The sequence below is a fragment of the Bubalus bubalis genome, chromosome 3 (assembly GCF_019923935.1).
Source record: "Bubalus bubalis isolate 160015118507 breed Murrah chromosome 3, NDDB_SH_1, whole genome shotgun sequence".
NCBI classification, from domain to species: domain Eukaryota; kingdom Metazoa; phylum Chordata; class Mammalia; order Artiodactyla; family Bovidae; genus Bubalus; species Bubalus bubalis.
The window spans coordinates 62,813,481-62,840,376 of NC_059159.1; the positions used below are offsets into that span (position 1 = coordinate 62,813,481).

Below are 26,896 nucleotides of genomic sequence, written 5' to 3' on the forward strand. Positions count from 1 at the left end.
TGCTATCAATCAACACCACTAAATATTAATGACAAGTCTGCTTGTTTGGATGCTGTTTAAATAGCTGATATTAGAGCTCAGTCTGAGCTCTAATTATTAATTAAATATTAAATTAATTATTAAATATTAATTAAATATTAATGGCAAGTCTGCTTGCTTGGGTGCTGTTTAAATAGCGGTATTAGAGCTCAGTCTGAGTTTGTAAAGGGCATCCCTGGTGGCTAAAATGGTAAAGAATCACCATGAAGGTGACCTCAGTTTGATCCCAGGATCTGGAAGATCCCCTGGAGAAGGGAATGGCTCCCCATTCCAGTATTCTTGCCTGGAGAATTCCATGGACAGAGGAACCTGGTGGGCTACAGTCCATGGGGTCACACAGAGTCAGAAACAATTGAGTGACTAACACTATCACTTAGAATATGGAAAATTCAACAGTGCTGATGTTTAAATCTGCTAAAAAGTAACTTAGATGCAGAGAAACATCACTTAAAATGCTATATAAATTTTCATCATACACACATAATACAAAAACATTTTCCTTTAATAAAGGTTTTCTCATCATGTTTAATGGGAAACAACGAAATATCATGGAAACGTTCCAGTAGAGAAACTTTTCCTATTTATCTTTCTAAATAATGTATTTTTCCTTCCAAATCTGTATATCTTGTTCTTCTGTTTACAAAAGTAGGTCATCACACACATTTGACCTATCTGTAGATCCTCAAGAAGACACACTAAAGGCATCAGATGCAAACTGAGCATCAACTGAAAGAAAAGAAAAGAATTATGTTTTTTACCTAAAATACTTGGGTTAACTAAGATTAGTAAAACAAAACAAAACAAACAAACAAACAAAACCTGAGACCTTTCCTAGTATTCTGAAAGATGAAATATATCTATAGATGACACAAGATAAAATACTAATCAAGATTACAATTTTATAATCTGCTTATGGTCTCATGTGGGGCTGAGTATCAGAGCTCCTGGTTTTCTCATTCTTCATTCATGTACTCTGCAATTGAGTGAATTGATGAATACTCGTGCATTCATGCAAAGGTTCTGTGACAAGCACTGGAATTACAAGATGAAGGTGACCCAGTCCACCCTGAAAAATGATATGCTCTAAACTAGAAAAACAAACAAACAGGCACTTTCCATACAGAGTCACAAATACTAAGATATAAAAGACGGCACAAGGAACACTCAGGAGGGGAAGCCAGCTTTGTGTCAATACTGCCAGCTTTTTGGTGGAGGGGATATGTATGTAGCTACCTGAAGGACAGGAAAAAGTAAAAGAGATAGAGGGGAGAAGCATGTACAAAGACCAGAGGTGAGCAAGCAAATCTGTGGGATCCTACATAGTCTGGCTGGTTAGATGCAGAGCTAAGCGGCAGAGTAAGATGGTAAAGAGATAAGGCAAACTACTTTGGCAGGACCCAAATTGATGTGGGTGTTTGGAGCATTTCCTGAGGGTAAAATATAAACTGGTGACGTATCTAGTGACAGAGAAATTTTAAAGTCACCTACCAAGTGACAGCTACACAAACGTGACTGCCTGAGTCTGGCTTTCCTAACCTTAACCTCTACCAGACACTTGAGAAGTTGATGAACGCCACGTTTTCTGAGAATAGTGTCAGGGTGTAGGAAGATAGCTCCACAAGGATGGAGGAAGTAGAAGAAGGATACAGCTAGAAATAAAAAGAAATGCACAGACCTTCAGAGACTGTTTTTCAAGCTATGGTACATGATGGATAAATGAAGAAGGATATTTTTCACTATGACTGCTCATGTTTTCACATTTTTCATTAGCTATGTATAAAAAATATTTAACATAGCATCTGTTATCCAAACAATAGAAAGAGATGCCATTTATTGTTTACAGTGTATTTCAGAAATCAATGTCTAAATTTAATTTATACATTTTGGCAACATACATTCTCTTAGTTCTCTAGCTATACTCCTGTCCAACTCCTGCTGAGTCTGAAATGAGTCAAATATTTATCTTTAAGATAAACAAGTTATATAACTTATTAAATGTGACTTTTAAATAATACTTTTAGAGACTAGATCTAACCTTAAGATTACCTCAGTAGAAAAAACAAGCACATAAAAAAATGAATTCCTACTTATTCTGCTTATAGATAACAGAGAACAAACATATGGAATGCTATTTAGATTAATCTGATAAAAAGTACAATAAATATCAGTCTATCAAGTACACATAATTTCAGAGAATTAGGGAATGACCCATAATCTTCAGAATGATCCATAAGATTACTATCTTCTCCCCCAAAATCTCCTGGCCTATATATGTACTTCTGAGACTATTTGATTTCTAGGTGAGGATCTTGTTCAAATGGCGGAAGTAGTTTGAGTCGAATGTTAATAAGGAAAACACATCTGTGATTTTCTTTAAACTTTTCCATTTAATGGAAACACAGAAAGGTGAGAAAATTATATACAAGAAAATGTATATAATGTATATACATATGTGTGTGTATGTGTGTGTGTATATACATATATATATATGTTGTATACTATACAACAATGTGCCGGCATGATTTAATTCTGAAGATGTTTAGCGAGAAGAATTCTCTCATAAGTTTTAGTTTCCGAACTACGTTCCATAGAAGGGGAAGGTCCCACAGGGGGTCACTGCAGGGTTGAGGAACAGAGAAGTCACAGCTGCAGGGGCTCTGGCCACTCTTTAGCTAAACTGTTCTATACTTCTCTCCATTTTATATAACATGGCTCCACGCAGAATTTTTTTTTTAGAAGAAAGGTTGTTTTCTATGAAGAAAAAAACTTTTGTAAGGTATGAGACGCATTGATTTACTCAAAGTTTCTAATTCTGCAAAAGAAGTAACAAAGCCAATGGCACTCTTACTGAGTCCTGTGCCAGCTACTTCCACAGGTTAATAAAAAACATAGATTTTTAACTATAACATGGACAAAATGAATATATAAATCCTTCTTATATAATTAAACAATGCTTGTGGCATGACATGACTTTCTAACTAAATTATGTGCTTTAAATGCATAAATAAGAATAAATCAATAGCAAACTCCTATTTGTAACAGTTGATATAGTTAATTTAGAAGGGATACAGTATACTAACGCATATATATGGAATTTAGAAAGATGGTAACAATAACCCTGTGTACGAGACAGCAAAAGAGACACTGATGTATAGAACAGTCTTATGGACTCTGTGAGAGAGGGAGAGGGTGGGAAGATTTGGGAGAATGGCATTGAAACATGTAAAATATCATGTATGAAACGAGTTGCCAGTCCAGGTTCGATGCATGATACTGGATGCTTGGGGCTGGTGCACTGGGACGACCCAGAGGGATGGAATGGGGAGGGAGGAGGGAGGGGGGTTCGGGATGGGGAACACATGTATACCTGTGACGGATTCATTTTGATATTTGGCAAAACTAATACAGTTATGTAAAGTCTAAAAATAAAATAAAATTTAAAAAAAAATAAAAATAAAAACAAGACAGGGAACTTGAAGGAGAAAATCCTTATTTGAATCAAGCAGGCCAAAACTGAAGAGATTCGTCCTTAAAAGGATGTTCATTTCCTCCAGATAAAACCTGATTAACTAAAATCAGTCAACATTGAATTATCCACATTTTGGGTTATTTAGAGCAAAATTTAAAACATGCAACAGATCTCTGTTTACTGTGTAGCATACTGCTATCCAAGCTCTCATCATTAGTTAGTTTATACAAAAAGTATGAGTGTAATCTCAATTGTAATCTAAATCTGCCCAGAAATTACAGTTGAACTTCATTTCCTCAGCCTGAAGTTTCAAGGGGAGGACTGTATTCCTACCTGCTGTATGAGAAGAGAGGTTTATCTAACGGGTGAGTTTGGGACAAGGAACTAAGAAGTGCTTGCTTGGTTCCAAATCTCTTCTTTGAAAGATGTTATGTGCCTACAGCACCATGAACTTGGGTCTGCAGTAGGCATCCTGTGTCTGGGATGGGGGTCAAGCATTTGCTTCCTCCCCTTAGGCCTGCATGGGGAAGTGTCTGACTTGGGATGAAGTTTTCAGAGGCCCCCTTTGACTGCACACCTAAAGCACGTCCTCCAGTTTCACAGCTCTCAATTACTAAGACCCAACATAGCCGCAGTGCTGTCGAAGAAACTTTAGGTTGCTCTTCTATGATGGCAGCATGTCAAGTGAGAAAACAGGTTGAGACTGCATTTAACAAGGGCTACTTGTCTCTGCATCACCAACATCACACAAACACTATCAAAACGATAAACACGTGTGCATAGATTGAAATGGCTATTTTAACCACAATGATTACACAATGAAAACTGGTTGCAATTTCAAGACTCCCATACCATTCATCCAGATGATGTCAAGATAGAGATAAAGTGAGCTTCATTTATAATTTTTAAATGTTTGCATTAACTACAAATTTACAAACATTCTACAACTGCTCATTAAGATAGTTTTTAGAAATTTAAATCAAAATTCTGTAAGTAAAATAGCAATTAAAGATATACTCTTGTACAAGAAAATAACAAAAAATGTTAACCTAAAACCAGAAATTAATCTTCTGATTTAGTATTACAAGCTTGTTTAATGCATAAAAAGGATTTATCTAGGATTCTTTCAAATAAAATCACATCCATATGTGGTTAGTGTTTAGATGCCAGTGATTCACTTATGCTTGCTTCTGCTAAGTTGCTTCAGTCGTGTCCGACTCTGTGCAACCCCATAGACGGCAGCCCACCAGGGTCCCCCATTCCTGGGATTATCCAGGCAAGAACACTGGAGTAGGTTGCCATTTTCTTCTCCAATGCATGAAAGTGAAAAGTGAAAGTGAAGTCACTCAGTCATGTCCGACTCTTTGCGACCCCATGGACTGCAGCCTACCAGGCCCCTCTGTCCATGGGATTTTCCTGGCAAGAGTATTGGATTGGGTTGCCATTGTCACTTATGCTTAAGGGTAGATAAACTGTGGTGGGTGTAGCAATGCTTGGAAATGATTATGAACCACTGCCAAAGTGAAATCCATTAGAAAGTAAGTCAAACATCTTAAAGTATACTTTCAGTTACTAGGCAATAAGATTTCATTTCTAAAGTAGAATTTCAATGCAGCTTTTCAAGAAATTTCAAAGTATTTCTTTTTTTTAAATTTTATTTATTTTTAAACTTTACATAATTGTATTAGTTTTGCCAAATATCAAAATGAATCCGCCACAGGTATACATGTGTTCCCCATCCTGAACCCTCCTCCCTCCTCCCTCCCCATTCCATCACTCTGGGTCGTCCCAGTGCACCAGCCCCAAGCTGGAAAGATTTGGGAGAATGGCATTGAAACATGTAAAAAGTATTTCTTAAAACAGGAGATCTAGGACCAAAAAAAAAAAAAATCATTAAATGTCTCCTTGATTAGCACAGATAATGACAGCTTTTACTTAGTGTGTATAAGTCAAATAAACAACTTAGACGTTCACCAAATTAAAAACAAGGATCATTCATATCAGAAATCTGAAACCCAATGAACAAAAGATAGCATACCTAACCTCGGTCAAGTAAGTCTCCATGCTGTTATTTAAAGGGCGTGGAATTGAGGTAGAAAACCCTACATTTGCTCTTGGAGTAAGATTTCTGTTGAGCACTAAAGGATTATTGAAATTTCCAAAACAAGGGGGCTCCAGTACTGGCCTTGTGTTAAGAAGGCTGAGTAAAGATCTGTTCTTCTCTTTCTTCACCTCAAGTTTGTTGCGGATCACTGCCAGCCTCTCATGTGTCCTGGGGAAGATGGAAAACACCAACTTTACTCACGTTTCCCTGAATTATCAGCATTTTTAAAGTTGCCACATAGTAAATGGAATTCCCAATAAACTGTAACTGAAAACACTTGAAAACGCAGAGCAGACCTCCTGTAAACAATGATAGTTGTAACCTTGTTCTAAAGAAGTACACATGTGTCTAGGGCTCCTCAAGTAACAAGTCACAGTTGGGAGAGGAGAGAAAGGGCATCAGAGAGAAAGGGAGGTGGCCTCACACTGACACCTGATGCCCTCTGGGACACACCTGCCTCCAGGAAGCAGTTCAGGGATGAAGAAACACCCCACCCCACAAAGCCACTTTCAAGCATTTGCTTTCACCACCCTTGTATACACGTTTCACTCATGACCTCGGAGAAATTAAACTTTTGGCTCTGAGGTATCACTTAGAGCCACAATCTCAAGAGAGGATGAGAAAGTCAAAGGGTGAGGCTGAAAAGAGCTAAAACAGCCCCAGGATCAATTACAAGTATCCCCTGCTTTTCCAAAGTTCACTTTATGTTACTTGACTTCTACAAAGGGCCTATGTCAGTACCTGTTTTTGATGATAGAGGAAAAAAAATCTGAAGACAATTTCTGGTCTCATTTAAAAATCCAAAACTCTAAACAGTGTTCAGTGTATGGTTTTACATTGAGAGGCATCGCACTCCCCAAGCAGGGAGACTGGCCCCACTGAGCTCCTTCCCCAGAAGCCACACCCCGCATCTCAGCATCAAGTCGCCACAGCCCAAAACCCTGTCTGGGAGCACCTGTGCTTCACATGTACATATTTATTTTATGTATTGACTAGCAGAATGTGTCCTCGGTATCTGCTTCTTTGCTTTATGCTGCTTTGGCTTATGAAAGGCTTCCTAGGAGTGCTCTGCTTTCAGATAGTGGGGAAACCTGTACTAGGCACTGCAGGTGGGATCTGCCCTTTCCATTCTCCAGACCCCTCAGTCAGGTCACTATATTACTTTTAGCCAATTTGTGATTTATCCTACCTTTAAACCATGTGTTAATTTCCCCCTATTTCATAAGTATGCCTTTACATAGTGTGGAAAAACTTGATACAGTACTAATAGTTTGTCTTAAGCACCCCCTTAGCAGTGACCATCTAGTTAGCTTTCACTTCCTACTAATCTCATGTACCCCACTCTATAAAAATTAGGCTTTAGAGACAAATTAATGAACTAAATTTAGTTTCTGTGATTCTGTGTTTTGACTTGTCTAGTTTATCTTCCAATGACTTTCTAACTTCATATTCTACTAGGTTGAGTTGCTTATATTTTTCCAACTTTGCTTTATTAGAATCTTCTTGCAAACTTTTCATTTTGGAGAGATCAGATTCCAAGTCTTTAATTCTGAGTTCCATCTGTTGAAATTCAGCTTGTGTCTAAGGCAAATTGAAAAAGGTAACATTTTTAAAATAATCATTAACCTGGAAAATTATAATTGTTCCCTTTACTTTTGAGTCCATGATTCAGAGAGCGATTTCAAAGGTAAAAAAAAAAAAAAAAGAGTGGAAGTTTAAAACAATTATCATTAATGTGAAATGAATTAAATCTGAATTATAAAATTAAAGTGGAATCACTGTTATAGTAGTACTTATATAATCTTATAATTCAAAGAATAAGAGGATCAACTTAAAATTTTAAAAACTGAACAAGACAACAAGAATAATTCAAGAGGATGGTACCAGTTTTAAATCACAATATTTTATTTTCTTCCTAATGATCTTGTTTTTTACAAATTGGTCTTATAAGTAAAAGGATTCTCTAGTGAGAATCATTCTGAAAGATCAATTTAGTGATAACTGCGAAGGAAACTGAAATATTTAAAGGGAAAACAAGTGCCTCCCTTTCTTCCAGAAATCTACAAAACTAACTGCTCTAAGGGAGGTAGAGGAAACACGTAACTTGTATAGATCCAAAATGTAATGTACAGTGAAAGTGAATTCAAGCATATGACAGATCAACAAATTAACCTGCAAAAATAGGTTGGCTTCTTTTCATTTCTCTACGAGATCCTGTCTTGCTCTTTCTTCAATCTCCTGTTGATATTGCTCTACTTAATTGTGTTCTATCATATTCATTTCTATATTACTTCTGAGGTACACTACTTCTTGCTCCAACTTCTTTTTCTTCTTCTCTAGTTTTTTTACATTTCTTTTGCATTAGTTTCATAGATAATAACACCTGTCAAAAAACTTGATTTTTTGCATCCAGGTGCAGACATTTTGAAGATGCAGTTTCCAGGTCTGCTGGAAAATCATCAGTCTTCAAGAATAAAAATATACTGTTTGCTAGTGAAGAAAGTGGACTGAGCACAGCCTAACTCAAACCCAGGATCAAATAAATATGATGGTATTTGTATTGTAGACTGTAGGGCCAGAGATTACTCAGAGAATCAAGAAAGAAGTACAAACCACCAAGAGTCACAAAGTATATTCTTCACTGTCATCTTTGTCACACAACAATTGCACTTGATTTTACACTCTTTTATTGTTCTACAATAATGTTTTTCTATCTTTCTTCATAAAATGACTACAAGTCACCTCTTAATAGAATATCTCTTACTCCTCCTCCCATCTTAATGTCCCAGGATTTTAAAGAAGTTTGAGGGATACTGTATTGAGTTATCTATGGCTAAGTTAATAAGTCCCTCCCAAAAGAAGACTGTGAGAATAAGACTCTAATTAATAAATCTTGCAAATATGGATTCTGATCCCATAAGCCTTTTTCTGAAGTACAAAGACTTTTTGCTAATTTGAATTGCATTCCAAAGAGAATTATTTGCAAAGTTAAAGAAATCCCATTTCCTAACAGTTTACAGAGATGATCCACACATTTTTCTGAACAGCAACAACAAAAAATGCCTCATTCTTGTAATCCTTTGTTACTGTCCATTTATGCAAGACAAGTGCTGTGCATATCAATAAATACTCCCTGTTACAACAATGTATACTTAGCCAAGATTCCCCCTCATGGAAGAAATGTCAACAGTGTAAAATTAGGGGCTAAACTTATCCTCAGAGACTAGGTAACAAGAGCTGATGTGAGAAGGCTCAAAGCGCTGGACAGTCACGAAAGCTCCATTAAGGAGAGACTGGGCGCCAGGTCTGAAATAATGAAGGACTACCCAAGAGGAAAAGAAACTGTAAAGACAGAAAGGACAATCTGAGCAAGGGCCAAGAAAAGGTGAAATCAGCCAGCTAACTTTGAGGATAAGATCCAACCACAGGGAAATAAAAACATGTGCACACAGAATCATGGAAATCAGTGTTCACAACAGCATTATTAATAGTCCCAAAGTGGAAACAACCCAAAGCTCCATCAAGTGATGATGGATACATGGCTTAGCTTACTGTTGACAGCCAACAGAAACGGAAGAACTGATACTTGGTATCACATGGATGAACCGTGAAAACATGACATCAAATGAGCAAAGCTAATCCCAAAGGAGCATACTGCATGATTCCATTTACATAAAATACCGAGGACAGGCATGTCTACAGAGACAGATATTAGACTGGAGGTTGCCTGGGGCTGAGGGAGGTGGGAGGCCATGGGTGGTGGCTAAGGGATGCAGGGTTTCTTTTAGGGGGTGATGGAAATGCTCTAAAATTGACTGTAGTCACCAGTTACACCTCTCTAGACTAAGAGGTACTAAACTACACATGTTGAGTGGGTGAATTCTATGATATGTGAATTATATCTCAATAGCTTTTAAAAAAAATCCAATGGCAGGATCCAGATAATCTTTTTTTTTTTTTTTTTTTATTTTTTTTTAATTTTATTTTATTTTTAAACTTTACATAACTGTATTAGATTTGCCAAATATCAAATCTTCTTAATTCTCTAGTTTGGATGTATGTATTCTATGCCATCTGAGTACCTCCATGCTTTTACAATATCCTTAAAATGAAAAGGAAAGAAAGCAATGCCTAAACTTCAACTGGTTTGTATAATACTCTTTCTGCACAAGTTATTCTGAAATCCATGAAATAAATATCTACAGAACTCTACAGCCATTCACAAAAGGAAAGATGAGAAATGATAATTTTCTGAACGTTCCATTAAACTAATATTATCCTCTGGTTTTAATCTAGCTTGGCTCATCATGGTAATACAGCTATCACTTAAAAAAGTATTGTTTCCAAGAAAAAAAAAGGCTCTCAACTTGTGTGAATAATGAGGCACAATTCTCAACTTTCCTAGGGGTAAATAATATAAGAAAAAAGTAATATAATGCAAATGGTAGGATGAAAGTCAGAGTTTAAGGAACGAGTGCATTATAAAGATAAGAAAATTGTAGTAAGTTACTTGGAACAAAAATACAGAAGAAAGCTGACCATGAAAATGAGTGTCCATGAAAATGAGTGTCCTAAAACACTTTATCAGAGAAGGTGATGGCACCCCACTCCAGTACTCTTGCCTGGAAAATCCCATGGATGGAGGAGCCTGATAGGCTGCAGTCCATGGGGTCTCTACAGTCAGACACGACTGAGTGACTTCACTTTCACTTTTCACTTTTATGCATTGGAGAAGGAAATGGCAACCCACTCCAATGTTCTTGCCTGGAGAATCCCAGGGATGCGGGGTGTGGAGGGCAGTGGGGGGGCTCATGGGATGCCGTCCATGGGGTCACACAGAGTCGGACACGACTGAAGCGACTTAGCAGCAGCAGCAGCAGCAAAACACTTTATCCTACATATTAACTGTTAACACGTTCAATTTCATACATACCTGACTTGTGAGTTGACATAGTTGTAGTAGTTTACAATTGTTCTTCAAATCCTGTGCCTCTGCTTCTAACTTAGCACAATAACATGACATGACTTTCAGTGACGGCTCCGACATAGACTGCTTTTTTACAGCGTCATCCAGTTCCTGTTGAAGTTGTCTCACAACTGCCTAATAAGATGCTCTGTCACTAGTTAATCAAATCACTTTACTATTATGTTATGTTAATAATAGATAACTCCAACATATGGACTTTGAAAACTATCACCACAGACAGCAACTCACCTTCTTTTTTCCTCCTCATTGACTCTGGTTATAGACACAGAAGGGGCCAGCCTACAGCCTTCCTGATATTAAGTTACTCAGACAAAGGATATGGTCCCACTGTCCATGACCTGTCCCTCCCAATAAATCTGCAGAGCTTCGCCACCTCACGTCCAGAAAGAAATGAGTGTGTAGGTGGGAAAAGTGATGGAAAATTCCACACGGTGGAAACAGTGTGGAAACATTTTCCTTTCCTTTTTTATTATAAGCTTTGATTAACTCAGAGATCTTCACATATTCCAACCAGTGCTCAGATCTTTCCAATAGATTCCTACCTCAGGAGAAAAATGAGGCCATTTCCTTGTGGCTTATCTATTTTATATATAGTAGTGTGTCTATATTAATCCCAAACTCCTAATTTATCCCTCCTCCCCACCTTTGCCCTTGGATAACCGCTCTATTCAATATTCTGTAGTCACCTACCTGGAAAAAGGAACTGAAAAATAATGGATATAGTGTACGAATAACTGAATCAACTTGCTGTACATCTGAAACTGACACAAAATTGTAAATCAACCATATTCCAATATAAAAGAAAAATGAAATTTAAAAAATGAGCTTGCTCCCATGCCCTTCAAGGAGCCTCGATAACCTGGCCTCTACCTGCCTCCACACTGCAGCTCCTACAACCCTCTCCCTGACTCACTCCATTCCTGCTGCTCACGAATCCTGCCATCCTTCATTTTTAGAGGACAAGCTTGTATTCAAATGATAGTAATTGATACTTAAAATGATAATTATGAGCAAATTGTTTGTAAAAATGTTAAAGTAAATCATAAATAGCAGTGGGAAGATTAAATCAAGAATAGTTTTGCTAAAGCTCACCACCTGAGTCCCAAATTATGATTTAATGATAAGTAGATGCATTTGAAGAGTTGAGAGTCTTTAAGAATAAATGATTCAAGGCTAAAATGTTTCCCATATTAACTCAAATTCACATGAATAAAAATAAAATTGTACCAACAAATATAATAAAAAGCTATGACAAGCTACTGAAGCCAAAGTACGATATATAAAATACAGCCTCTGGGAAACCTGGAATTGACTATCAAGATAATCCAGGTAACTGAAGCTTCATTTCAAAATATTTATTTCAGGTTTGAGCATTTCATTTATCTGCTTCATCATGATACTGAAATGTGGTAACATAAAAATTAAAATTATTACCTTAATAAAGAGTAAGTAACTAGTACCTGTCTATGTTAACAATTTAGAACTAAATTTCTTAACATTTCATAAATGACACAATGTCCCTACACAAAGTAAAGGATTTCTTTGGTCTAATTTTTATTTGCTGGATACAAGGTATGCTTTTAGGCTGGTTTAGAGACCATAGATTCACAGCCTGCGTATTTTTTATATTCAACTAGATTCAACATTTAGCCAGAATCAAGAATCACTTTGAACTTTCTTTCAGGAAGTCTGAGAATTATTTCTCCTTCTGGATGCTCACTTTTCCTTCTGCTTTCTCATTTTCGTACCAATACATTCTCTCTTTTAAATGATTCCATTCCTTGATTAACTCCTTGTTTCTTTTCTCCAGCATCAGACCTTGTTTCTCATATTTGGCCTGAAGTTTTCTCACGATCTGCTGAAACTGGTCTTGGATGCTAATGACCGTCTTCTCTTTACTGTAGGCATTACCCAGTTGCTGTCGGAGCAACATGTTTTCACTCTGGAGTTGAAATAATCTCTCCTCTAAGGATTCCTGCTTTCCAAGGTATGTATTCACTTTGCCTTGTTAAGCCTGATACATTGTGTTCAGTTTCCTGCTTTTGACACTCTAATTGCCTTAGATCTCTCTGGACACGTTCTAACATCAAAGTTTTTTCTCTAAGATCATCTCTCGTGTAATGCAGCTTGATTTTCAGCTTATTTATACTAACGCATATATATGGAATTTAGAAATATGGTAACAATAACCCTGTGAACGAGACAGCAAAAGAGACACTGATGTATAGATCAGTCTTATGGACTCTGTGGGAGAGGGAGAGGGTGGAGAGATTTGGGAGAATGGCATTGAAACATGTATAATATCATGTATGAAATGAGTCACCAGTCTAGGTTCGATGCACGATACTGGATGCTTGGGGCTGGTGCACTGGGGCAACCCAGAGGGAGGGTATGGGGAGGGAGGAGGGAAGAGGGTTCAGGATGGGGAACACAGGTATACCTGTGGTGGATTCATTTCGATATTTGGCAAAACTAATACAATATTGTAAAGTTTAAAATAAAATTAAAAAAAAAAGAATCATATGATCACAAAAAAAAAAAAAAGAAAGAAAATACTTTCCACTGTAGATAGTTGCTGGGAAAGCATCTCGTTGTTATCTTTTAGGTTAGCCACATCATACTTCATTTTGTCCCACAAGGATAACCACTCGTCTCTTGCTCTCTGGAAGGCAAGTTCCAGATCTCTTTTTGATGTCTGACCTTGATCATGATCATGTAAGGCAGCAGCCAGTCTAGAATGGTAGGATTTCACTTCTGTTTCCAGTCTTTGTTTACTTTCTTTTTTGTTCTCCAGCTTAGAGTTTAGCATTGTTTTCTCAGATGTCAGACCATTAAGCTGGCCTGTATAGTGGGATATAGTTTTTGTTAACCTTTCCTCATTCAGTTTTATTGCCTTTTAAAGATTATCATTCTTTACTTTGAGAATTTCAATGTCCTCAAAATAGTTCTCTTCCTTTTCCCGGTGCTGATTTTTCAGTGCATCTATCTCCAGTCTTAGCATGGCAATTTCCTCCTGCAGCATGTGCTTTTTGTGCAACAGGTCTTCTGTTTCTTCACAACTATCATAAACCTAAGTGAAACAAAGGAGATCTTTAGCTAGTATTCACTAAAGTGACATTCCATGATTTCTTCTGAAATGAAAGACTAACTTGTATGTTTATACAATGAAAATACTGCACCAAGTGCATCTCCAACAGGAAAAAATAAGGTTCAATTCAATCCTCAGACTTTATACAAGCAGAAATTCCCAAAGTTTCAAAAATTTAATGGAAGACAATGAATCCACAAAAGTCAAAAAGAAATCCCAAGAGACTTTTCAAGAAGCTCAGTACTGGAAAGGCTTCTCTCTGAACTACAACAAACCCAGAAGGCTTAAAATAAAAGATTTACAGATCTGACTACACTTAAAAATTGCATCTGATGTGGAATATTTATATAATGGAAAACTAGTAAGCCATAAAAAAGAATGGAATAATGCTATTTGCAGCAACAGGGACGGACCTAGACATTATCACCCTAAGTGATATAAATCAGAGACAAGTATTATATCATACTGCTTATATGTAGAATCTAAAATGAATTTATTCACACAACAGAAAGAGACTCATAGACACAGAAAACAAACTTATGGTGACCACAGGGGAAAGCAGGGTAGGGGAAGGGATAAATTAGGATGTTGGGATTAACATATACACACTAGTAGATATAAAATAACAAAAAGAGATCTACTGTACAACATAAGGAACTACACAATATTCTGCAATAAGAATCTGAAACGGAATATGTGTGTACATGTGAGCATATGTGTGAGTGAGTGTGTATGTGTATTAGTCACTCAGTCATGTCCAACTCTTTGGGACCCCATAGACTATAGCCTGCCAGGATCCTGTGTCCATGGAATTTCCCAGGCAAGAATACTGGAATGGGTAGCCATTTCCTTCTCCAGGCTGCTGCTGCTATTGCTGCTAAGTCACTTCAGTCGTGTCTGACTCTGTGCGACCCCATAGACTGCAGCCCACCAGGCTCCCCCATCCCTGGGATTCTCCAGGAAAGGACACTGGAGTGGGTTGCCATTTCCTTCTCCAATCATGAAAGTGAAACATGAACGTGAAGTCGCTCAGTCGTGTCTGACTCTTAGCGACCCCACAGACTGCAGCCTACCAGGCTCCTCTGCCCATGCAATTTTCCAGGCAAGAGTACTGGAGTGGGGTGCCATTGCCTTCTCCACCTTCTCCAGGGGATATTCCCAACCCAAGGACTGAACCCAGGTCTCCTGCATTGCAGGCAGATTCTTTACAGTCTGAACCAGCAGGGAAGCCCCATTTATATAATATATACACACATATACATATATATCTGAATCACTGAGCTGTACACCTGAAACTAACAGAATATTGTTAATCAACTATAATTCAATAAACCACACCACTTGCTAGGTTTATAAACACAGCATTTGATACCTCCTATATATCTACTTCACAGTAAGAGCCTTAACTCTGTATAAATACACTAAATTTTGTACAAAAGGTTTTTCCTTGAGAATATGCTACCTTATAACATTTTAATAGGCAATTACAAGAATTACACCTATTGACAACTGTACTAGGCACTTCTACAAACATTAATTAACTCATGAGCTGTAATGATTTTGGAAAGGAAAAAGTTAAAAATATGAGTAAGCTGCATACCTTTTTACCAGGTCTTTGGACTCTACTAGTCTTACGGAGAAGGCAATGGCACCCCATTCTGGTACTTTTGTCTGGAAAATCCCATGGACGGAGGAGCCTGGAAGGCTCCAGTCCATGGGGTTGCTGAGGGTCGGACACGACTGAGCGACTTCACTTTCACTTTTCACTGTCATGCATTGGAGAAGGAAATGGCAACCCACTCCTGTATTCTTGCCTGGAGAATCCCAGGGATGGGGGAGCCTGGTGGGCTGCCGTCTATGGGGTCTCACAGAGTCAGACACGACTGAAGCGACTTAGCAGCAGTAGCAGCAGTATTCTTACATCAAACCACATGTCTCTACTACAAACATATCAATAAAAAATAAGCTTCCTATTTCATTCATGGTACATACACTAATGGTAAATAAGCTAAAATTTAGAAAGCTCTTAGAAAACTATGAGATTATTTGCTGCTGCAATAACTTTCATTATCTCTCCATGTTTAAAATAGTAAGATGGGGAAAATACAATGAAAAACACTTAATAACTATCACTAAATATATATTATGCCATATCTATCACTGTTTTCAAAAGTTCCTTGTACTGAAATAGGACACTCACAGAGCAGAGTGCTCATTTTCTCACAAGTAGAAGAATCCCATCCAAAATGTGGTCTCTGAACTGCCTATAGTTTCCTCCTTACCATTAGGGGAAGTGATAAATAACCTAATGATCAATTGAGAAAGTGAAATTATTACCATAACCCAGAATATCTTTAATTGGTAGCAAGAGTCCCCACCCCCCGCCCCCAGCTTGGTGCGGGGGAGGCACTTTTATAAATTTATTCTAAAGAAACACGTTTTTAAAGTGTTCAAAAGTGTTTTTAGAACTGCTGTCACAGTTTTTACAAAATGAAAAACAGTAAATGATGTGAAAAGGTCGTTGACAGGGTATTGGTTAAAGAAACGACAGTGGAACCAAGAATGGACTCTGATTCAGACACTGAAGGTGACGACGTGCATGGAGTGACCGACACGTTCACTCCAAAGCAGAGGAACTTGGTCGGGTAGCACAGTCGATGGTGGAACACACATGGTCTTCCTTGACTAAACCATTATCAGGGTGCCGGCTCCTCTGAGATAGTCACAAAAGATTTGAGATCGATTCCTATGGAAAATATTAAAGGCCTCTCCTCGGATGAGGCCATCATATGTTACTACCTGACTGCTCTAGACAAATGGATTTGAATTACAAATACTACTTTCCCGAGCTCTTACTGAGAGCTTTTTATTGTGGGAGATCTGCTGCTAGGACCTCAGGGATGGGACGCAGTCCATGTTTGAGAAGGACATCGGGTGTGGAAGCAAATTTCTCTTCTGTGAGATGCCACTCGAGAACTCTGCAGAAGGAAGGACAACCAACTTCAAGAGTGTCTAATTTCTACCAACTACTGGAAAAAAATCCCTGCACCTCTCAAGGACGCCAGTTATCACCTGTCCTTGAGGACTTTGCTGTGAGGGAGAATGCAGCTGGGAAAGCTGGAGCCAGCTCTGAGTTGTTCATGGGGCAGGTGGACTGGAGGGCTGACGGGCACAGAGGGAGGGGGATCCACGACCCTCAGTCGCCTGCCAGAGGCAAGTTGATGTAAAATTAGGCACGATGGGTCCCTCCCAGCGCCCCTTCTCTTCTAGACCTATTCATTCACGAATGGTCCGTCAAGGCTGAAGAACTGGTTGTCTGAGGTGAGCTGAGAGCTTAACTTCCAGTTTCTACACCATTCTCAACCCTGTGGTTTCTCAGTATCTATTGTGTGAGCTACTGACATGACCTCTTCCTCATTCTACTCGAAAAAGTGCACCCAGCATGTCAGGATCATACATTTCTTATTTCCAGCCTTGTTACTTTGGGAACTTTGAATATTCTTTTCTTTTGTTTTTAACAATTAACCTAAAATTTCCTATAACACTAAACAAAATGACACTAAATAAATGGCATTTTTAAAAAGGGAATATTATAAATAATATTGATAAAATCATGTTAGAAATTTGAAATTTTCACCAAAGATTACTCTACCTGATTCAGATTATTTCTCTCTGTCTTCACTATCACTTCTACTGCTTGGAAAGTGAGTTCTAGGTGCTGTTTCACTTCAACTTCTTTACTATATTGGTCTTCTTTTCTTCTTAAATGCTCCCTCATTTTTTCATATAACATCTTGGCATTTCTTCTATTCTCTTCTTCTTGCTTTAAGGTGAATCTGCAAAATTTAAAGCTCTTCTTAGAAAATCATGAGATTATTCAGTGCTGCAATAACTTTCGTTCCCTCTTCACAATGTTTAAAATAGTAAACGTGGGGGGAATACAATGAAAAACACTTATAATGGTCACTGTTTTCAGACAGAGGGTTAAGAATAAAACTGCATAAAATTTTGTTTTCATTTTCTCTTGAGAAAAATGGCTACTTCATAAATCTGCGGGTGGGAATGTAAAGTAATATAAACTTTCCTAAGAATAGTTTAGAAATATAGATCACAGACCATTTTTAAGTTCTCATACTTTGACCAAATTATATGATATTATTAAATAAAATGTATTTAAAATAATTAGAAAGGTAGAAATGAATTTATAGAAAATGTGCTCCTTGCAGTATTAAATAGAATACAGAAAAGTGAAAAACAACTGAAAGTGAATTTGGTAAATCTTTGATGGGCTTTCCATTATGGTGAACTTCTGTATGGTCATGAAAATGATGATTTTGAAAAATATACATTAAGTTATTAGAAGCATTCACTGTTAGGAATCTACTATATTATTTCCAAGAATTTCACACTCCACAATACTAGTAACACTTTCTCCTCTGTAAAATCCTAGAGGATAAATTAGTCCTTATAACACGTCTACATTTCTGCAGTATTAAAGGAAACAATAGTTCAAATGTTTCTTTAAAAGCAAGGTGTACAGTACCTCAAGCTGCTGAGCTCTTGTTCCCATTCCACTTTCTGATGCTCTAACTGTGATTTCACTTCTTTGGTTTTGACAGCTCTTTTTTAGCCCACGAACCTTACTTTTCATTCTGTAAAATTATCCTCTAAGTAGTTCACAGTGGCTTCTTTGGCTTCTTTGAAAATCTACTAATCTTTCATGCAAAAGAATCATATCTTGAATTTTCAACAAGCTAACAGAGTCTGTATGATGAAGAAAACAAAGATAGAAACAAAAAAAAATTATGTGAGTAATTTTTGAGTATAAAGGATTGTGCCTTTCAGGTTCACTTATCTATGCACTGAATAAGTATTAAGGGTCTATAATGTGGAAGACATTATTCTAAGCTCTGCAAATAAAACAGGTGACCCTGGCTCTTGTTTAGCTTTAAGTCTAGTAGAAGACAAAGACAAATAAAATAATTATGAACTCAAATATATACTCTAAGAAAAGAGAGTTCTATGATCACATAACAGAACTTGACATAGACATAGGTCCAGGAAAGATTTCCCTGGGGAAGAGATGTCACACTGAGAAATGAAGGATGAGCAGGAAGTAGTAAGTACAGTAGGAAGAACAACCCTGTGGACAGTCTCCAGCTGCCATTATGTTTTTAACCAAGACAGAGTAAACAACTACTGATTTACCTTCCTGAGTGGAGCGAGCAAAAATAATGCCAACAAAATACATTAAACAATGATTTTCATGACAAAGGACTTCAGAGAATGGAAGATAATGATCCTGGAAACACATGTGGTTAGCCTAAGGGATGCCCCAGCTCACTGCCTTGAGAGAATTTCCAGGCACCAACACAAGGAGAAGGAATGGAAGCTGAGTTAGCCAGACTCCCTGACAGAGGTGATGAAGCTGACAGTCTGGTGAAACCAAAGTGGGCAGAGATCACAGATCAGAACCACAGAGAGGAGACAGTGGAAGAGAGAAAAAAAGGACCCTGGAGATCTGAGGAGGAACCCCTCGGGTATTCAGCAGAGGAACGAACAGAGCCCATCTGGGAGAAACCACCTGAGACCAGGGAGAAACCATCTGAAAAGACTATAGGAACCTGTGATTGGTGCTCACTCAGTCCCAGGAATTCTATCTATTCTCATGAACCAGGCAGAAAAGTTCCTAGGTACCAGCAGAATGAACAGGGTAGTCAGCAAGGTCTTGCCTCCAAGGCAGGAAATAACCAGCCCTGACCCCAGGGTCCCTCTGGATGCACCTAATGAATCATGAGAAGCAAGAGCACAGAAGGATCTCTGAAAAACTCTCAATATTTGGAAACTAAATCACACTGATCTAAATAATCCTTGGATCAAAGAGGTAATGAAAAGAGAAAGTACAAAGTATTTTGAACTGAAGGAAAATGAAAACGTTAAGACCAGCAGACATTTTAGGGAACTGACAAGCTGATTATAGAATTCATGTAGAAAGAAGTGTGAAAACTAAAACCATATGGAACCACACAATTGTGACCTTTAACCACACAGCAAAGAGAGGCAACATTTGGGCTTGAAGCAAGGGAGTAGCATGATGAGACCTGAATGTTTAAAAATAGGCAATAATTACAGTTGCTGTGCAGACTGAGGTTGTGCCAGGTGGAGTGGCAGGGAAAGAAGTCCTGAGATTATTTCAGTTACTCTAGGAGGAAAATGATGCTGACCTGACCATGGGTGAAGGCATAGGAAAGAAGAAGAGTCAACAGAAGGTACAGTGAGTGAGAGTATCATAGGCCTGTGGCTCAGAGTATACACTCACTTTCATGTCCTTTTAATGCAAATCAAACTTCTGAGATCCACAGCACTGTAGCATATCCCTGGCTCTAGAGCAGTACTGACAAGGTGTGCATATATCACTACTCTATACACAGACATGCTTTCCATTAACATTTACACTGCAGTCCTACCTTTACACCCCACATTGAGAGGTTCTACTTGCAACGTGGAATTCATAGAGTAAAGCACATCACCATCCTGAGAAACAGTCTCAGACGACTGAGTTAAGTCATCCAGTTCGTTCATGTAATTAATTTGTTCTTTGACCTACACATAAACAATACTGTTTCACAATGTCCTTAAATTATGTATAAATACACCAAGTGTACAGAGGTAATAAATCTAGGTATCAAAACAAAATCAGACATTTCTTAAAAGAAGAGATTTTTAACAAAAGGATAACTTTATCAACAGTGTTTCTAAATGATGTGTTCAAAGTAAACTTCTCTACAACAAAGGAAGATTTTCTATTTTACCACTATTCCTTTGACAAATTATTTCCACAAGGATATTTTTGAAAGTTCATTTTCTTTTTTTTTTTTTACTATACCTTCTTCTTTTCATACGGTGTTTTCCTTGCAGGCCTAAAAGAACAAATGATTCTTTTCAGGCTAATATTAAATATTCAAAAATACAAACAATACCTAAACTTTTCTTTTGTATATAAGCCCTTTGCATTGGCAAGTAATTGTCTATAAAGGATGCAGAAATAAATAAGAGCAGCATTAAAGGACACAGAAAATATATCAGTAATATTAACAAAGTATTAAAGTTAGATCCAAGGAAAAGGAAAAACGTAAAGTTACTTGCGTTGTGTGATAGGAAACAGTATACCAGTGTTTTTTGCACCTGTCCTTTTCCATAGGAACTAACTTTTATGGCAATATGACCTTCCTGGGAGGTATTCCTTCAGTCCTTCTAAGAAAGAAATCCATTTGAATAACCAAGTATTAGCTTTTTGAGGATGTCCTATGCATCGGCCATGCATCATTAGAAGCAATTGACATGTCGTAAAGGCATTTTAATCCTCACAGTCATTCTGGGAGATAGGTATAGGAAGAAATGGAGCACACAAAGGCTGAGGAACTTGCCCAAGCCCACTCAGCATGTCACCAACAGACCCGGGAAGTCTGGCTTCAACACTGCTCTTCCAAAATATGCTGAGAAAGTAATACTGAAAAGTTTTTTTAAGTAATATGATAGCAAATGTATCTATAGTATTATTTCAGGCCTACCTATAGCTATAAATAATGATTTTTGAATCTTAAAACATATTTCTAAAAAATTAAAAAGACTTCAGAAGTAGGCAAATCTGCAAATCTACTGTCAACAACGTTTTGTTTTCTGTAAAGAAATTCATCAATAGGCATTCATTCACCCATTCTGCTGTTTCTTCATGCATCTGACATACATGTATTGAGCACACAGTATGTGTTAATGACAAGCTTAGTAAAGGAAGCACGGGTTTTGTCATTTAGATCTTTATCATGTAAAAGGAATAATTTGTGAAAGACTGCTAATAATGTTTTTCTATTGAATATAAACAAAATCTTCCCCTTTTCCCTGGAATCTATAAACAACTATGAAGTTAATATGATGTGATGTTTCAGAGCACCTTAGAAAATCATAGCTACTCACCAATTTACTATCAACTAGAATCATAAAGATATGACCATATCCTATTCAGTATAGCCTAAGTGTTTGTAAATTCACAATTATGTAATTTTTGAAAGTCTATATATGATAGAATTAACTTAAGCAATCATCTGCATATTCCATTACATAGAAATATTACACTTCAGAACCAATGAACAAGCCCTTACCATAAAACTATATATGAACAGAAGTATTATGTACAGTTCAGTTCAGTTCAGTCGCTCAGTCGTGTCCGACTCTTTGTGACCCCATGAATCACAGCACGCCAGGCCTCCCTGTCCATCACCAACTCCCGGAGTTCACTCAGACTCACGTCCATCGAGTCAGTGATGCCATCCAGCCATCTCATCCTCTGTCGTCCCCATCTCCTCCTGCCCGCAATCTCTCCCAGCATCAGAATCTTTTCCAATGATTCAACTCTTCACATGAGGTGGCCAAAGTACTGGAGTTTCAGCTTTAGCATCATTCCTTCCAAAGAAATCCCAGGGCTGATCTCCTTCAGAATGGATTGGTTGGATCTCCTTGCAGTCCAAGGGACTCTCAAGAGTCTTCTCCAACACCACAGTTCAAAAGCATCAATTCTTCAGCCCTCAGCCTTCTTCACAGTCCAACTCTCACATCTATACATGACTACAGGAAAAATCATAGCCTTGACTAGATGGACCTTTGTTGGCAAAGTAATGTCTCTGCTTTTTAATATGCTATCTAGGTTGGTCATAACTTTCCTTCCAAGGAGTAAGCGTCTTTTAATTTCATGGCTGCAGTCACCATCTGCAGTAATTTTGGAGCCCCCCAAAATAAAGTCTGACACTGTTTTCAGTGTTTCCCCATCTATTTCCCATGAAGTGATGGGACCGGATGCCATGATCTTCGTTTTCTGAATTTTGAATTTTAAGCCAACTTTTTCACTCCCCACTTTCACTTTCATCAAGAGGATTTTTAGTTCCTCTTCACTTTCTGCCATAAAGGTGGTGTTATCTGCATATCTGAGGTTATTTATATTTTTCCTGGCAATCTTGATTCCAGCTTGTGTTTCTTCCAGGCCAGCATTTCTCATGATGTACTCTGCATAGAAGTTAAATAAGCAGGGTGACAATATACAGCCTTGACGTATTCCTTTTCCTATTTGGAACCAGTCTGTTGTTCCATGTCTGGTTCTAACTGTTGCTTCCTGACCTGCATACAGATTTCTCAAGAGGCAGTTCAGGTGGTCTGGTATTCCCATCTCTTTCAGAATTTTCCACAGTTTATTGTGATCCACACAGTCAAAGTCTTTGGCATAGTCAATAAAGCAGAAATAGATGTTTTTCTGGAACTCTCTTGCTTTTTCCATGATCCAGCGGATGTTGGCAATTTGATCCCTGGTTCCTCTGCATTTTCTAAAACCAGCTTGAACATCATTTATTTTACTGTAATAGTTTAAAGATAATGTCACACAATCAATAAGCTTTCTAGTATTGGAAATGCAAACAAGACTAAACTAAATAAACACGCCCTCTGCTGGCTCATTTCCAATAGCATGTTGCTGCTACTGCTAAGTCACTTCAGGCGTGTCCGACTCTGTGCAACCGCATAGACGGCAGCCCACCAGGCTCCCCCGTCCCTGGGATTCTCCAGGCAAGAACACTGGAGTGGGTTGCCATTTCCTTCTCCAATGCATGAAAGTGAACAGTGAAAGTGAAGTCGCTCAGGCGTGTCTGATGCCTAGCGACCCCATGGACTGTAGCCTACCAGGCTCCTCTGTCCATGGGATTTGCCAGGCAAGAGTACTGGAGTGGGTTGCCATTGCCTTCTCCCTCCAATAGCATACATACTCTAAAAGCTCCCTTCTTAACATAAAACAAGTAACACCTGTGAACTCCACATTCCTCTTCAGTTACCATCCAGTTCTTCATTGCCTGCCCTAATAACATTCACTACTGAATGTTTATGTGTATTCATTACAGTCCAGCTTCCAAGGGGACTATTTACTGAAATGACTTCCAGCCAAAGGCACTGGTCCTTACCTTAACCTTTCAGCAGTGTTCGTCCTCTAGAGTTGAGCAATCTCTTGTCTTGGCCTGAGCACTGTATAATGCTGCTCTATTTCCAGAAGAAGTAGTCAGTGCTAATATTTCTTCCCCTACAAACAAGAAATCTGGAGAATGTACCTGTCATCACCCTGATCCGCTTCCCTTAAAATGCTGTCATCATTCACGTGCAGCAGACCACCAGTCAGTGAATCGGTCTTTTCAAATATTGGTGCAATCACACGTTCTTCTGGTGTCCATTTGTCATCGTTCTTTTTCTTTACTTCCTTCCTGTGCACACCAGGATCGCTACTTTAAAAAGTCCACAAAAGAGCCAATGTTTTCTAATAATTCAACTGATAAAGAATTAAAAAAAAAACAATTCTTATAAAATTCCAACTCTTACCCATCTTAAAGCATTGATTAATTCACAAAACAGTTATAGAGTACCAACCATATGCAAGAAAACAAATTCTTCCTTCAAACACAGATATGATTATGATACAATATGATATATAAAAGTTGACATATGAAAGTGATAAATGAAATAAGGAAGGATTTACAGAAGAAGTGAAGAAAGGAGGTCATAAGAACCAGAAAAGAGAGAAAATCATTCTACTTGGAGAGTCGAATGTGAGCACAAACATTAGGCACAGGGCATCTGGATTGTTTCCGAGGAACCTGGAAGGAAGAGCACAAAATACATGGAAGAAAGTAGAGAGATGCATCTGGAAGACACTGAGAAGAACCTCAAGGGCTACACTGAAAACCTGGAGTCCACTGGCTAAGCACCTTGACTTTTAGACGTGGGAGTCCTAAGTAGATTTACACTATATTGTTTTGCTTCTAAATATAATAATGGTGAATTTAGGGACTTCCTGGTGGTCCAGTGCTTAGAAGTCCACCTACCAATAAAGGGGGCAGGCATTCCATTCCTGGTCAGGGAAGATCCCGCGTGCCATGGTGCAACTAAACCGTGCTCCACAGCTACTAAAGCCAGCACCCTAGCGCCCATGCTCAGCATCAGGAGAAGCCACCACACTGAGAAGCCCAAGCACTGCAGCAGCAAAGACCCAGAGCAGCCAAAAATAAATGAAAAAGAGAATTCACAGAAAAAAAAAAAGCCACACTTAATTTAGGTGGTATTTTAAATGACATGAGGCACATATACCATGAAAGAAGAAATCAAGGAAATATTTGGCCGGGGAGGAGGGCTCACTTTTAAACCACCCACATGATGCAGCAACAGCAGCATCATGTCTGAAAGACAGATGCCTCCCTTGTTCTCCTGCCACCAACAGCAATTTGGCCTCCATCCATGGACATACTCAAAGTGCTAGGATAGAAAAACCTGCCATCCAAGAGTACTCTTTCCAGAAAAGTTGTCTTTCAGAAATGAAAGAGAAATAAAAACTGTCCCAGACAAAGCAAACCTGATGGAGCTCATCACCACTAGTCCCGCCTCATGAGAAATGCTGAAAGAAGTCCTCAAACTGAAATGAAAGGATGTTCATCAGTGACAAAACAAATGTAAATATATAACACACTGATTAAGGCAAATATGCAGTCAAATCCAGAATACTCTAATATGTAACAGGGTGGTATGTTAACAAAGGAACTCTAGGAATAAGGCTAAAGGACAAGAATATTAAAAATAACTATTTCTCTTATAAAATATAAAATCTGTATATCATAAACATTAGCTCAAGTTAGAAATTATTTTATAGGAAAGTAACAAGGGACATGCTGTTAAATATTGATATAGGATTACCTATCAGAACCCTCATTCTGCATAGCAGGAAACTCCTGGTTGCTGTTTCCTCCACTCTTTCTCTGCTGAAACAATCCATTCTCATCAGCAGCATCACATATGTTCTCTGATACTTGCACTTCACTACTTTTGTGCTTCTTTTCTTCTTCAATGTTTAATGGAAGGTTGACACTAAGAATTGCTATGTATTGATTATAAAGATCTTTGTTTTCAATTTTCTTTTTTGACTCAGTGCTCGCCCTGAATTTAAGTGATAAAAATATTTGTGTTTATTTTAATTTTATCACTTACAAGTCACTTAAATTTTTGTAAAATCTGCTCCTTTCTGTTTGAGGAAAAGAAACAAAATTTCCAACATTTCAAAAATGGCTTCTTAATAAAATGCAATTATTCATATTCAGTCTTCCCCATCTGACTGGCAGAGACAGAGAAATAAAAAGACAAAGACACAAAATTTGTCCTCTTTGGTCTTTACCACCTGGATTTTCCATTAAACAGCTGGATGTAGAGGATGTGACACTTTTGTGCCTCAGAAAGGAAACATTCTTCTCTCTGCACTAAAGCTATTCTTTCCCCTCTGCCTTTTACAATTCTTTTTTCACTTGGATCCAGGAGATAGCAAAAAAGTGACGGTGTTCACTAAATTAAATGAACCAGGGTTTACCAAAACACAAGGAGCAGAATGAAACTGAGGAGTTGTTAATTAGTGTGGAATTCTGGAATATAAGTAATGCTTCCCAATTCCACATTCAATAACCATCAAACCTTACAGATAGAGGGTATAGAAATAACTACCTAGAATTGCCTCACTATTTACCAAAAACAGCAATAAAATTTAAAAAAAAAATGTTCAAGGTTTTGTTTAAGGCTCCTAAACTGGCACTCCCTAGCATTTTATGGCACCAAAAAAGATGATACAATTCTGGAACATTGAATGTTATATGTTACCAAATGAATTCATCAGATTAATCAGATAAGTTAAAAGTGTGACTTTGGCACAGTAACTCAATGCCTTAGTTGGGGGTAGGGCTCATCTCCTTTTTTTTTTTTTTTTTAAACAGGAGAATACATAGAGTTTTTTTGTTTCTTTTCTTTTTTCTTTTTTTTTTTTTTTTGTCTTTTTACCTGCTGTTCAAACTCAGTCAAAGCACCTCTTACACAGAAGAGCAAACAATTTTAAAAACCTATTACTGAAGAAAGAAAAATCTCACAGCATCTCAGAACTCAGTCTTCTCCTTTGTAGATAAACATTTTTTTTTCTTTTTTGCTCAGGGTTTATACTACCTATGGGCTTCCCTGGTGGCTCAAATATTAAAGAATCCACCTTATATGCCGGAGACCTGGGTTCGATCCCTGGGTTAGAAAGATCCTCTGGAGAAGGGAACAGTTAGCTGCTCTGGTATTCTTTCTGGCCTGGGGAATTCCATTGGCAGAGGA

At 37.9% G+C, this 26,896-nt stretch overlaps 1 pseudogene; it reads right to left on the reverse strand.

The window, feature by feature from the left end:
- Positions 1–523: 523 nt before the first annotated feature.
- Positions 524–26,896, reverse strand: part of LOC123465530 — a 46,780-nt pseudogene continuing 20,407 nt past the window's right edge.